This window comes from Ambystoma mexicanum, chromosome 12 (genome assembly GCF_040938575.1).
Source record: "Ambystoma mexicanum isolate Mex_15411 chromosome 12, UKY_AmexF1_1, whole genome shotgun sequence".
Classification (NCBI taxonomy): Eukaryota; Metazoa; Chordata; class Amphibia; order Caudata; family Ambystomatidae; genus Ambystoma; species Ambystoma mexicanum.
In genome coordinates, this window is record NC_090936.1 from 29044404 (window position 1) to 29057681 (window position 13278).

At 46.6% G+C, this 13278-nt stretch overlaps 1 protein-coding gene across 1 annotated transcript in view; it reads right to left on the bottom strand.

Annotated features, from left to right (window-relative positions):
- HDAC10 (histone deacetylase 10) overlaps window positions 1–4833 on the bottom strand; it is a 706011-nt gene extending 701178 nt beyond the window's left edge. Inside the window, exon 1 of the mRNA XM_069627848.1 lies at window positions 4741–4833. The gene's annotated coding sequence lies outside the window, so the exon portion shown is untranslated. The remainder of the gene's footprint in view (window positions 1–4740) is intronic.
- Between the last annotated feature and the right edge of the window lie 8445 nt (window positions 4834–13278).

The window sequence follows — 13278 nt, forward strand, 5'->3', positions numbered from 1 at the left end:
GTTGACGGCCTATTTTATGACTGCCAGACTTGATTCCAGTGCTTCCCAATTTGCACCTACCCTCTTTTGTAGAGCGACAAGAAAAGGTAGGATAGGATCCCTTTGAGGACCTTCGTCCTGATATCTATGAGGTCATCCTGTTCGAACGGGAGGGCAGGCCTGCTACATCCCATAAAATCAGTGACCCTGGTCATTAATTGTTTGTGAAATGCATCTGCGTGATCATCTGGTTCTGGCTTACCAAAATCCAACTCTGGTGAAGTGTCCACTCCACTGGCTAACTGTCATTTTCACGCAGCTCCTGCAACCGCGATTCCTCTGATATAAAGCTATCAGGGACATTAGGAGTGCCATATTGCAATCCAAAAGGTGGATCATTGTCATCTGAAGGCTCATTGTCTTGTATATGTTAATGGATGGGAGTGATTTAGAAAAATCCTTTCTAGGCAAAGGTGTGAAGGTTTTTTGAATTAATGATAAAGGCATCAATGGCTTTGTGCCAGATCCCGAGGGAGTCGTTGAGGTCTTCGATGAAGACTTCTTGGGCGTTGATGGCACTGGTGGCGTCGATGGCATCAACAGCGCCACTGGGTCGATGACTTTGACTTGTCCGTGGACTTTGGCCGTGATGGACTTCGATGGCTTGAAGGATTCTTCTACGACTTTTCATTGTGTCGCCTCGGCGGCTCTCAATGAGAATCTGGCCTTCGTCTCGGGTGTGCAGTATTTGGCTCGAGTATGAAGCTGGTCCTGAGGTGATAATCCGGTAGAAGAGCTAGTAGCGTAGCTGTAGAGTTCTTCCTACCAATGTATCCCTTTTTTATTTCTAATCAAACTACAAAGGAATCAATTAGCCGAAAGATGGAGATCACTGCATCTGTTGTTGGAATGTTCAGACACCGTTGGTAATGTAGGGTTGGAGATTTCAATACCGTTGACGGTAGAAGAGGAAAAACCTGAGATCAGATCAAGATAATCTCCCAAGGACCAGAGCAAGAACAGGAAACCAGAATAATGCGAGAGATTTACTGAATTTCCAAATAATTGAAGAAGAAAGCAATGAGATCAGATTATGACTTACCACTGTGGGTCTTTTGCGAAACACTACCGAGGAACTCTTACACCACCCAACCTAGCCCTAAAACCCAGCCGGCAAGAGGACGCCTAGGCGGAAAACAGTCTCTAGTCCAGGATGCTGCCCCGATGAAACGAGGACGCCTGACGGCCTATGCGCCAATGATCACAGTCTCTAGTCCAGGCGCTTTGTGATTTTGGATGGTGTAGGTTTGCTCTAGGCAGTAAGGGGAATGGAAACCAGACCCAAGGTCATCCGAAGAACGGTCAGCAGCGTATGGACAATGAAGGTACTGTAGTACAATAAGTAGAAGCAGGTTGTTAGACGATCCGGAGTCAACAGCGTGTGAGCAATAACGGTAAGATCCGATAAGAAGAAGCAGGTTGTTAGACGGTCCGGAGTCAGCAGCTTGCGAGCAATGCAGTAAGGGTCCGATAAGCAGAAGCAGGTCGTTAGACGGTCCGGAGTCAGCAGCGTGCGAGCAATGCAGGTAGGATCCGATAAGCAGAAGCAGGTCGTTTGAGGCAGGCCGGGGTCGAGTACCAGGGGAGGACCAACACAGACAAAGAAGGGCAAGAAGGGTCAAGAACAAGAGCAAAACTACGAGCAGACACTAGCCTTGATTCGAAATCAGAAGCAGCGAGTGCGGCAACCCGGAAGTGTTTATAACGGGTGAGCGCGGCCTCGCTTGACGACTCCTCTGCGGAACGCGATAGCGTTGCGCTTGTGGAGAGGACGCCACAATCACCATGGTAACAATGCTGTACAAGTTCTGATGCGGCTGTGGGTATAACGAGGTAATGAATGTTGTGTAAGGTTTGGAGAGGTTTTGCCGGAGGTTTTACCAAACGGTAAAGACGACAGAGTGTTTTGGCCCAATCCTGACATCGAACCCTTTCATTAACGGCTTCAGAAGGCGCGGGAGGAGCATGGCCTACTTGCTTCGAGGGTTTCTGGCTCTCGAAAATGTTTAGTATTTCCTGCCTGAATGATTCCCATTCAGCCGGAGTAGAGGCCTTAGTGAGGCAAGATATAGTCCTCTCTGGGGAGGAGTCGGACGAGGAAGACGAAGTAGGTGATTTATGATGCCTTTTCTCCAATTTCCCCGACGACGAGAGTGGTGGGAACCACTCCGTGACATGGACCTGTCAGTCTTCTTCCGTCGAGGAGAGTCGTCTCTCTCGCTTAATCGAAAGAATGCTTTTTCGATGGCATAGTGGAAGGAGATTATTTTTGGGAATTCTACTTACTGCCAATTTCCCTTTACGCTCCTTCAGAGCTTTTCCGGTCATCGACTGAATACTTTTGAAAGGTCGAGGTCTTGTTCTCCACACCGAGACACCAGAAGCACACTCAATGTGGGTGCGTCAGTGACATTTTTGCATCGTTGTCTTGCTATTTTTTAAACCCGGTCTTCACGGTTGTCGGAGCCAAAGACGAAAACATTGTTGACAATTTTCGAAGCAATATATGAAGCGCGCCATAGTTTACAAAGCGAAAGCGTACTCGGAAAAACAGAACTGAAGCCAACGGGCGCTGTGCATGCTATATATACCTCCGGTGACATCATCCGAGAGACGGAAGTCCTCGAGGGACATCGAGTTGAGTGCATCGACGCACAACACCCTCTGCCGGAAAGACTTTTCAGAAGCGGCTTAAACTGGATATTTGAGATATCAAAGATGAGGAATACGTAGGAAGACACAATCCATTCGAAGTATTCATTACAAAAACATTTCTGTTTTACAATTAACAATATTTGTACTCGCTTATGAAATACTCTGATTGGGACTTGCTTTTTTACTCCCTAAAAAATCATCTGACTCCCAACTTTAAAAAATAGGGAGTAAAATACTCCTACTTCAAAATCTTATCTGAAGCACTGATGACACCATTGGATTCATCACAGTATTTCCCCTTCTGATCCTAACTAGAGCCAAGGGATTCCGAAGAAGAGGAGGAGGAACATGTAGAGGAATCGCCTATTCGAAGATCTGCATCAACCTTTTCTCAAAATGTTCAACAACCTTCTTCCTGGGTCGCTCTGGAGAACTGGAGCGGGTTCCACATGTTACACTTTCTCAGCACGCTTCATCATGGTGACGGTGAAACAAGAGAAACATACGAGTGTCACACAGGAGGTCAGGGTTTAAGTAGTGACCAGGAAGCGTGCCAACAGCCCGCCAGCTGGCGGCTTAAGTAAACAGAACAACCAGCCTACTGAAACGAGGGCTGTTGGCCTGACAACACTACACCCCTCCCCGACTCCTTACATGTGCCCCGGTTTGACCAGGGCACCCGCAGGGACCGGAAGCACAGTGCTGCTTAGCAGGGTTTCCAACCCTGACACGGCAGACAGTGGACGCACACAGTGTGATGTCATCTGGGAGTACCTCTGTGCTGCGCGTGGAGCTCAGCAGGAGCATGCCACCCGGAAACGCTCAATCGCCACCCCTCACTCCGCGGGCATCCCAGGAGCGTCGACCTGCAGAAGGCTGCGAAGTCAGGTGTGGTCGGTCTGCAAACAGGTCCTGGACCGCACCCCTACAGCTTTGCCAGCAACGAGCAGAAGGATTCAGTGAAGGTAAGGTTCTATCCGGAGGGAGGAAAATTATAACAGAGGCTAGTCGGGTTTGAGGGGTCATATATCCCAGAGGGAGGGAGGGAGGGAGGGGACGGGGAAGGAAAAGAAAGAAATAGAAGAATGGTTCCTGTGGAGGTTATCATATTTTGTATTGGGAGGAGGAAAAGGGACATGGAGGTAATGGATATATAATAGCGCAAGGAGGTGAAATAGCGGTGGACACAATTATTTTCTTTCTTAGATTTTGCAAAGATACTCTTGCTTATCGTCATCAACCTGAAGCCTCAGACCAAAATCGGTTCAGTGTTAAAGAATAAATCAGACACATCATCTCTATTCATTTGGATTGCTAGCGCTTGAACAGGTCATGCATGTCAAGAGATGTCCCCTTGGACAAAACCACATTAGGGGGCAGTTAAAAAAGGTTGTCGCAGAGGTGCAGTTAATTTACTGTGAAATGTAGAAAGCCACATTAACTAAAATATATTCCTTGTACTGCAAAAGCAGAGAAATGTAAAAGCTGCATATCATTCCTGGCTTCCAGACAGAGAGAAACTTCTCTGCATAGTTGCGAACATCCATTCCAATCTTAGATGCTTATCTAGTCCTGTTTTTCGCCCCCATTCTGGGACTTGTAGTTGTACTTTTCCCAGTAAGATAACACCTGCCAAAAGGGAGTCCTTAAGACTAAAATTCCCAAAATAAAGAAATGTAAAATTAAAAATCAGAACTGGATAAGCACGAAGTTTGGAATGGATCATGTAGGTCTCTGGGGTCTACAAGAGGGAGAGGCAATGCATACATTCCAACATGATCCGTTCCATTCGACTTGTGAAACGCAAGCCCAGTCCTGATTCTAACTTTGCATGCTGGAACGTGTTGTCACATAGTTGCATTTATAAACCCATGAATGCAATCCTTTAACCAGGACTTGAGCACTGTCTCGCGAATAGACTGAACAATGTTAGCAAGCAATGCATGGGAACTACAACGACGGAATGCACCCCGTTAAGCAAGAGGGATGGCTCTCATGTATGGGTTACCCCACCACAAACACTGCCAGGGCTGGAGCTGCACCCACCTGCTGGGGGAGATTAGGGAGACGTGCAGCTCTCACAAGCGCTGCGCCTCGAAGCAGGAACTAGACTCTTCTAGACTAGAGGAAGGGCCCCAGCAACGCCTCCGCCAATCACGCGACCGACACGTTCAGCGCAGCAGACTTTCTACTGGCCCGAAGGCGGGAGTGGCCGAGTGCCTCGTGCCTGAGCGCTCTCGCGCACTGGCGTTATGCGGGAGGGAGGGAGGGATGCAGCCACTTCCTTACGAACTTCAAATGAGCAGGCGAATGCCGGGTAAAAAACGATGTTTAAAAATTGAGGGACGGATGCAAAGCAAGAGGCTCTTGTTTTGCATCTGTCCCTCAATTTCTAAAAATCGTTTTGGTTTGGGTATATTTCTACATCTGTGTGTAGAGGTACATTCAAAACGGAGGCACAGATGCAAAGCAAGTCTGTCCCTCCATTTCTAAAAATAATTTTGGGTTGGGTGCATTTGTACATCTGCGCGCCCCTCTTGAAAAGAGGGGTGCACAGATGTAGAGATACACCCAACCTAAAACGATTTTTAGAAATGGAGGCACAGATGCAAAGCAAGTCTGTCCCTCCATTTCTAAAAATAGTTTTGGGTTGGGTGTATCTGTACATCTGTGCGCCCAAATGGAGGGACAGACTTGCTTTGCATCTGTGCCTCCATTTCTAAAAATCGTTTTAGGTTGGGTGTACCTCTACATCTGCGCACCCCTCTTTTCAAGAGGGGTGCGCAGATGTACAAATGCACCCAACCCAAAACTATTTTTAGAAATGGAGGGACAGACTTGCTTTGCATCTGTGCCTCCGTTTTGAATGTACCTCTACATCCGTGCACCTGGGTGCACAGATGTAGAAATACACCCAAACCAAAACGATTTTTAGAAATGGAGGCACAGATGCAAAGCAAGTCTGTCCCTCCATTTCTAAAAATAGTTTTGGGTTGGGTGTATCTGTACATCTGTGCGCCCAAATGGAGGGAGAGACTTGCTTTGCATCTGTGCCTCCATTTCTAAAAATGGTTTTAGGTTGGGTGTACCTCTACATTTGTGCACCCCTCTTTTCAAGAGGGGCGCGCAGATGTACAAATGCACCCAAACCAAAACTATTTTTAGAAATGGAGGGACAGACTTGCTTTGCATCTGTGCCTCTGTTATGAATGTACCTCTACATCCGTGCACCTGGGTGCACAGATGTAGAAATATACCCAAACAAAAACGATTTTTAGAAATTGAGGGACAGATGCAAAGCAAGTCTGTCCCTCCATTTCTAAAAATAGTTTTGGGTTGGGTGTATCTGGACATCTGTGCGCCCCTCTTGGAAAGAGGGGCGCACAGATGTAGAGGTACACCCAACCCAAAACGATTTTTAGAAATGGAGGGACAGATGCAAAGCAAGTCTGTGCCACAATTTCTAAAAATCTTTTTGGATTGAATGTATTTGTACAACTTTGCACCCTTCCCAACCCAAAACGATTTTTAGAAATGGAGGTACAGATGCAAAGCAAGTCTGTCTGTCAATTTCTAAAAATCGTTTTTAAGTTGGATGTATTTGTGTGCACCCCTCTTGCATTGCATCTGCGAAGGGAGGTGGCAGGGAGAGGGCAAATGAGACTGTTTGCATGTCTCTGAGTGTGTACGTGGTGAGGGTGAATGCTATGCTATGGGCGAGGAACGCAAGCATTGAGGGAAGTAACTCCCCTGAATTCTAAGGAAGGTAACAGCGTGGGAGACGGTGCGAGTGTGGGGTGAGGTGGCATCACTTTCTTGGGGTGGGGTTTAGCAGTGTGAGGGGGCAGTAGAATGTGATAATTGGGCCTTTTGAAGACCACACAAATCGGCCAAAATAAATCAGTCTTTTTTTTATTTGTTCTTCAAAATGCAGAATGATCACATAGAACCTAGTTAGGACCTTGCCATACTGTTGACCTTGTTCAGTGTAATAGCATTCAATGGGACAGTACTTGCGGGGCCTAATGGTGCAGAGCTAATGGGCTTCTATATTTTTTAAGAGACAGTAACAGCACTTCTCAGCAGGGCTGTGTAACTATTTTCTATTAGAGCTGCCATATTTGAAATGGGGCAATGCTGGTACTCCTCAGTTAACTCGCTGAACAGGGCTTCTATAATTGTTATACTATGCTTTTGTTGAGGCAATGCTAGTTCATCTTAGTGGGGCTGCTGTACTTTTGATGGGACAACATCAGCACTTCTCATTTGAGCTGCTACACTCTTATTGATAAGGCCCCAGCACGGTTCATAGACATAATTTCGAATACAAAATATTCGAAAGTCAAAAAGTCGAAAAAAAAATGTCGAAAAAAAAAATGTCGAATTTTTTTTTAATGACGTTTTTTTTTCGGAATGGGGGGGTTCCCCCCCAACCCCCCTTTTTTTTATTTTTACCTATTTTTTTCACAGAAACTAGAACCAAAAAAAAATATCGAAAAAAAAACAATTCGACATTTTTTTTTTCGACATTTTTGATTCGACTTTTTTTACTTTCGAAATTATGTTTTCGAAATTATGACTGGACACCCCCCAGCACTTCTCAGCAGATTTATTTATTTTTATTTTTATTGGTTATTTATAGTGCGCATAATAATACCCAGAGGTTTCTAAGCGCGGAATGAGGGATCGAACCTGTGTTGCTCCATGTCGTCTTGCTTCCAAGGTGAGCACGTTCCCCCTGAGCTATCCTCCCGAGACTCTGAAGATCTGAAGTACATTTAGTGATACAGAACCAGAACCATTGAGCAAGTCTAACATCATCAGAATAACTCAACACCGTTGTGGTTATACAAGAGCTAATATATTTAAAGGGATGGAATGTAGCAGCACTATTCAATAACCTAAAGTGCTTAAGCATAGTTAATGTGAAAATACTACACTTCTCACCATTGGGACAGTACTGCCACTTCTCACAGAGGCTTCTACATCTTTTATGGGGCAGCACTGATCCAGCCTACTGGACAGCTTCACTTTTAATGACACTTCTCAATAGGGCTGCTATACTTCAATAGAAAATGACCAACACTACCCCACAGGGAATAGCATACTCTTGATGCCACCGGAGCAGCACTTCCACCCACCACAGCTGCTTTATTTTTAACGGCACAGTGCGTGTACTTCTCAGCCACTCCGTTTTACATTTAAACAGACCGAATTGTCATTTCTCAGCAGGACTGCAACACTATACCATTGTGTTCTGTATGTTGAGTGCTTCTTCACCACCAATGTGGGTTCATGGCACTCTCCCAGTGTCTAAATAGTAGATCTGGCTACATTCAATTGGCAACAGGCATGTCCCGAGCTGCCTGCTGTCCATAAACTGCCGCTCAGGGTGTTGGAAGCCGTGATGGGGCAGGGGATAGAAGGCTTGAGCCTGTAGGATAGCAGAATCAGCAGGGTCTTAAAACATTCTCACTCATTCTGCAGTGAGGGGCATGGGGCAAAATGAGCCTGATCCCACATACATGGGGTTGTTACCCCTTTATCTCTACTGAATGAAAGAATGAGCTCTCTCAGACACAGGTTATCACCCCTGCACACACAATGAATGAATATGGTATAGATCTATAGATCGAGAAAACTGGAGTGAGAATTCAGAGTGTTTTAACAGAAATATAATTGTTTTCCCAGATGGCAGACTGACTCCATTAATATACATGGGGTCACTGAGATGACCAAAAGTGAAACTATGTTCAGTTGTGAGATTACCAGCAACCGGTATACTATGCTCCAAGGAGTGAGGTTCCCACTCAATATATCACGCTGTTTAAAGGTCTGAGACCCACCCTGATTGCTTGCCCAAAGAGCCTTGCAGAGTTTCACACTGAAGAAGTGAGCATGTGATCCGGGATCTGCAGCCCACACAGATGCATGGGATTCCCATGCACCCACTTGCGAGAATTGCACCAAATTAGTGAGATTGTGCTCCGAGGTAGGAGGCACACAAACAGTCTTTGCTCTAAGGTTTGACACACTCACAGGATGGGATGGCATTTCGTTCTCCCATCCTAGTTGTGCTGCTCTGCCTTTTGAGGGCTACTACAAACTGGATGATTATAGAGGGGTGGGGTAGGGGCAGTGTTGGCCTACTGGAATGCAACTGGAAGGCTTAAACCTTCTTACTTGACTTTAGTATATGCAGTACATGCTAGCCAATGTTTCCACTATTCTGCACCCCACCCACCACCCCCTCGCACCAAGTTGGCGACTACATGCAAATGCGGTCATATAACTGCTGGTGATGTCACTTCCTATATTTGGGCACCCCCCGGGAAATTCATAAATCGGCTCCCCTGAGAAGGTGATTGCAAGGGACATTGTAAAGGGGATGTCTGAATATGTTCACAAAGGTATGTCCGAGTCATTTATATGTGGTTCTTCATGAGCTGCACAGGGGGCAGCAAACTCCATTTAAATATTGGGTGGACACACAGGGCCTGCTGTATGTACGATTTGTGATGCAGAGAGAGGAGTATTTTTTCACCACATTACAGTCAGTGATGGCGTTAGCGCCTTTCAACTCGTTCAAATGAAAGGAGGCCGAGCAACTGCCCCCATCTTATCTGTCAGCAGTCTTATGACACAGCCAGTGCTTTCAGTGGGGTAAGAAATTCAGGGGCTGCCCTAATTTGGGGGCGTGGCTTCCATGGTGAGCGTGGTCTGAAAAGTGCCCAAAAACCATAGCAAGGTGCGCAAACAAATATATAAATGCAAGCATTTATATATTTGTGTGCATACCTTACTATGGTTTGTGTATTTTTCAAGCCATCTTTTATAAACAAAGAAATATGTTACATATTTCTCAGGACAAAACCTGAGGTGTCTTTGTCCGTTGACTAAGCTTTATAAAAGATGGCTTGAATTGTGTATTTTTCAAGCCATCTTTTATAAACAGAGAAATATGTTACATATTTCTCTGTTTATAAAAGATGGCTTGAAAAGTACACAATTCAAGCCATCTTTTATATAAAGCTTTGCCAACCGACAAAGACTCCTCCGGCTCGGTGATCTGGGCTCTGCTCTGCAGAGCAGATAGATCACTGAGGCGTCTTTGACCCTCTGTGAACCCGGGGGCTGCGTGATTTAATCTGTAGATTAGATCACGGACAGAGCCCCCAGGTTCGCCGAGGGTCATTGACCTGGGGTGGGGAAACAAAGGGACCATAACTTCCTCTTGTGACCACTCACGCAAGGGGTCAAAAGAGGAAGTTACAGTGACTGACAGAGTGCCAGCCAGCCACAGCGTTGCTGAAACAAAAAATTCCAGTTTCAGCAATGCTGTGGCTGGCTGGCAATTCTGCCAGTCACACAGCTGCCTGACTTTAAAATGGCAGGTGCATCTCCCGTCACAGTTACGATCATGGCTGGATAACGTCTCCCGTCATGGTGTGGTGGGACCGGGGGCCCCAGCAGGGCAGCGGCTTAGCCCCAGCCTCAGTTTTGGGGTCTCCTCAGCTGCTGAAATATTTCAGTCCGAAATACACAACATCATAAAGCACATACCAAATTGCTTGAACTACAGTGATGACATTTTAGTTTTCAGCCAAGATCAAGAACAACACAACAACACACTCACTCTAGCATGCATGGCCATGTAGGAGGCCCAACTCACCCTCAATAAAGAAAAATACAAGTGTAGGAAACAAACGCTCCATTTCTTTGGACATGTTTTCATCACTTGGAATGACACCAGATCCAGGAAAGCTTACGGCGATCACTGATACAGAGCCGCCCAAGAACATCTCAGACCTGCGTTCGTTCCTAGGGCTTGCCAGCTATTGCACCCGCTACATAAAAGACTTTGCGTCAGTACCAAGCCCCTCAGGGCACTGATGAAACAACACACGAAATTTGTGTGGACCGAGGAGTGTCAACAGGCGTTCCAGACAATCAAACAGCAGATATCGGATGCCAAAAACATGGCCTACTTCAATTCCAAAAGAGAAACGGAACTGATTGCCAACGCCAGCCCGGTATGTCTGGACGCCATTCTGACACAAATTGATGCAAAAGACAACCACACAAGACACGTTGTCTCATACGCCCGCAGGAGCCTGTCAAAGACTGACTAGGCCTACCTGCAGGCAGAAAAGGAAGGACTACCGGTGGTGTGGGCTTGTTAGCATTTCCACCTCTTCCTATACGGTAAACCCTTCAAGGTGGTCACGGACCACCAGGCACTGCTGTTTATATACGGAAATCCACAGGAAAAGATGCCGCAGAGAATCGCCAGATGGGCACAGAGGCTAGAGGACTACAGCTTTAACATAATACACTGACCGGGAAAGGCTCCTAACCCAGCAGACTCCCTGTCACGTCACCCCTGAAAAGAATCCCTGTCTACTCACTCTATCGCAGATCAATACATTGACTATATTGTGCATGAAAACATGCTGAGGTGTGAACCCACACCAGATTGCACAAGAGACTGAAAATTACCAGGACCTACAGGTCATCCTTCGATGTCTAGACACAGGCCACTGGAAGCAGGCAAAGCAGACGGGAGATAGCACCTGTGAGGAAACAAACCAATACATCAGCTACTTGGTAGCGTCAAGGAGGAATTGGCCAAAACTGATGGAGGACTACTACTAAAGGGAACAAAAATAGTGATTCCTCGAACACTACGTCGGAAGGTCCTGGAACTAGCGTATGAGGGACACAGAGGCATTGTGTCCACAAAGAGAATGCTCAGACAAAAGGTGTGGTTTCCCCAACTAGATTCCCAAGTAGAAGATCTACTCAAATGCTGCCCCCCATGAGCTGTCATCGATCCACATACGTGACCAGAGCCCCTACGAATGACAGGTCTCCCAGAAAAGGCCTGGGACGAAATTGCTGTGGACTTCTTCTGACCGTTGGAAGAGGGTGAATACATAATAGAAGCTGTGGAAGAAAACTCTTCTTTCCCCGATTTGCAGCTAGTGCCATCCACCTCTGCGTTCCACACCATACCCGCACTTGACAGGATGTTTGCCACATATGGCATGCCCAAAATCTTGAAATCGGACAATGGACCCCCCTTCACGGGACAAGATTTCAAAGTGTTCTCAGAATACATGGGTTTCGCACATCGAAGGATCACACCGTTATGGCCACAAGCAAATGGCACAGTGAAACGTTTTATGAGTAATATCAAAAGGAATGTGCAAATTGCCCATCTGACAGGGGAACCTGTAGAGAAGATACTATACCAACTGCTGCGAGACTATCGCAACACCCCTCACAGCATGACTGGAAAGACTCCGTCTGAGGTAATGTTCGCCACGAACATACAGACGAGACTACCCCAGGCCACCAGTTCTGACGAAAGATATCAAGGAGATGCTGAAATGAAGGAACAGGACACCAGACATAAGGAGAACATGAAGAAGCGAGCGGATGAAAACAGAAGAGCAAGAGACAATGACCGGGAATCAGGGGATGTTCTAATAGTGCATCAGTCACAAAGCAAAAAGAACATAGCTGCTTTCAACAAAGATCCCCTGACGGTGACACATGTAAAGGGCTCTCTCAGTTCAGCAGAAGGTAAGAGAAGGAGCATCACCAGAAATTCTTCACACTTTAGAAGAATGCCAGGAATCGTCCCGTCAAGAACACACACCCCAGACCCTACAACCCAAGGGTGGTATCTGTCCTATGAGGGTGATGGAGAAGACTTGTGTGAAGACCAGGCCCAGTCACCTCAGAAGGACCATGAGGGCAGTCTGACCCCGAGAATGACAGCTCGACCTGAGAGAGCTCAAAATCGACCGCAGAGACTAATTGAGGAAATTAACTAAGGTTCATCGTTGTGTTTAGTACCGGGGGCGGGGGGTGTGATGCCGTTACTTAAGTCTGCTCCCACATCACGTGAAGAGGGTCATGGGGCTACGGGAAGGGGAGAGGTGGGAGGCAGGAAGTTCAGTTGGTGTTTGGGAGTTGAGAAATAAAGACGTGCTTTATCCTCCTCCTGTCTCCGCCTCCTCATTACATGAAGAGTATGAGTGAGGGCGTGTGGGTGATCCTCCAGACCAAGAGAAGTCTGGATTCTACAAAGTCAACTGAAGTGGTGCATTTATACATACCTTAAGCTCAGATTGAGTTTATCTTTGATGTCGCTGTTTCCTCCGATCGTCTCTACATCAGCTGCCGAAACGGAGAATGGGGCAGAATTAGAGAGGGAAATGCGCACCCTGAAGCAAGGATGTGTGACAAGATGGTGGTTGGGGGTATGTATGAGTGGGTGGTGAAGCAAACATGAGGTGGAAAGGAAGGAATAGGAGGTGCAGGAAAAGGTCCCCCTTAGACAAGACTGTTGCAACTCATCATGGAAGTGAACAGAGTGTTTAGTGTGGAGGCAGGACCTCAAGACAAGAGGTGAAGTAGATTCCCCAGAAGGCCAGCCTCATTGAAGCACTGAGACACACCTGCTTGGCCAGCCCTAGGTCGTGCACTTGCCACGTCAAATGTGTAGGTGCACGTTGGGCCTAGACATGTAGAGATAAAGGTCTCGCTGGAGAAACAGAGTGTTTAATACAGAGT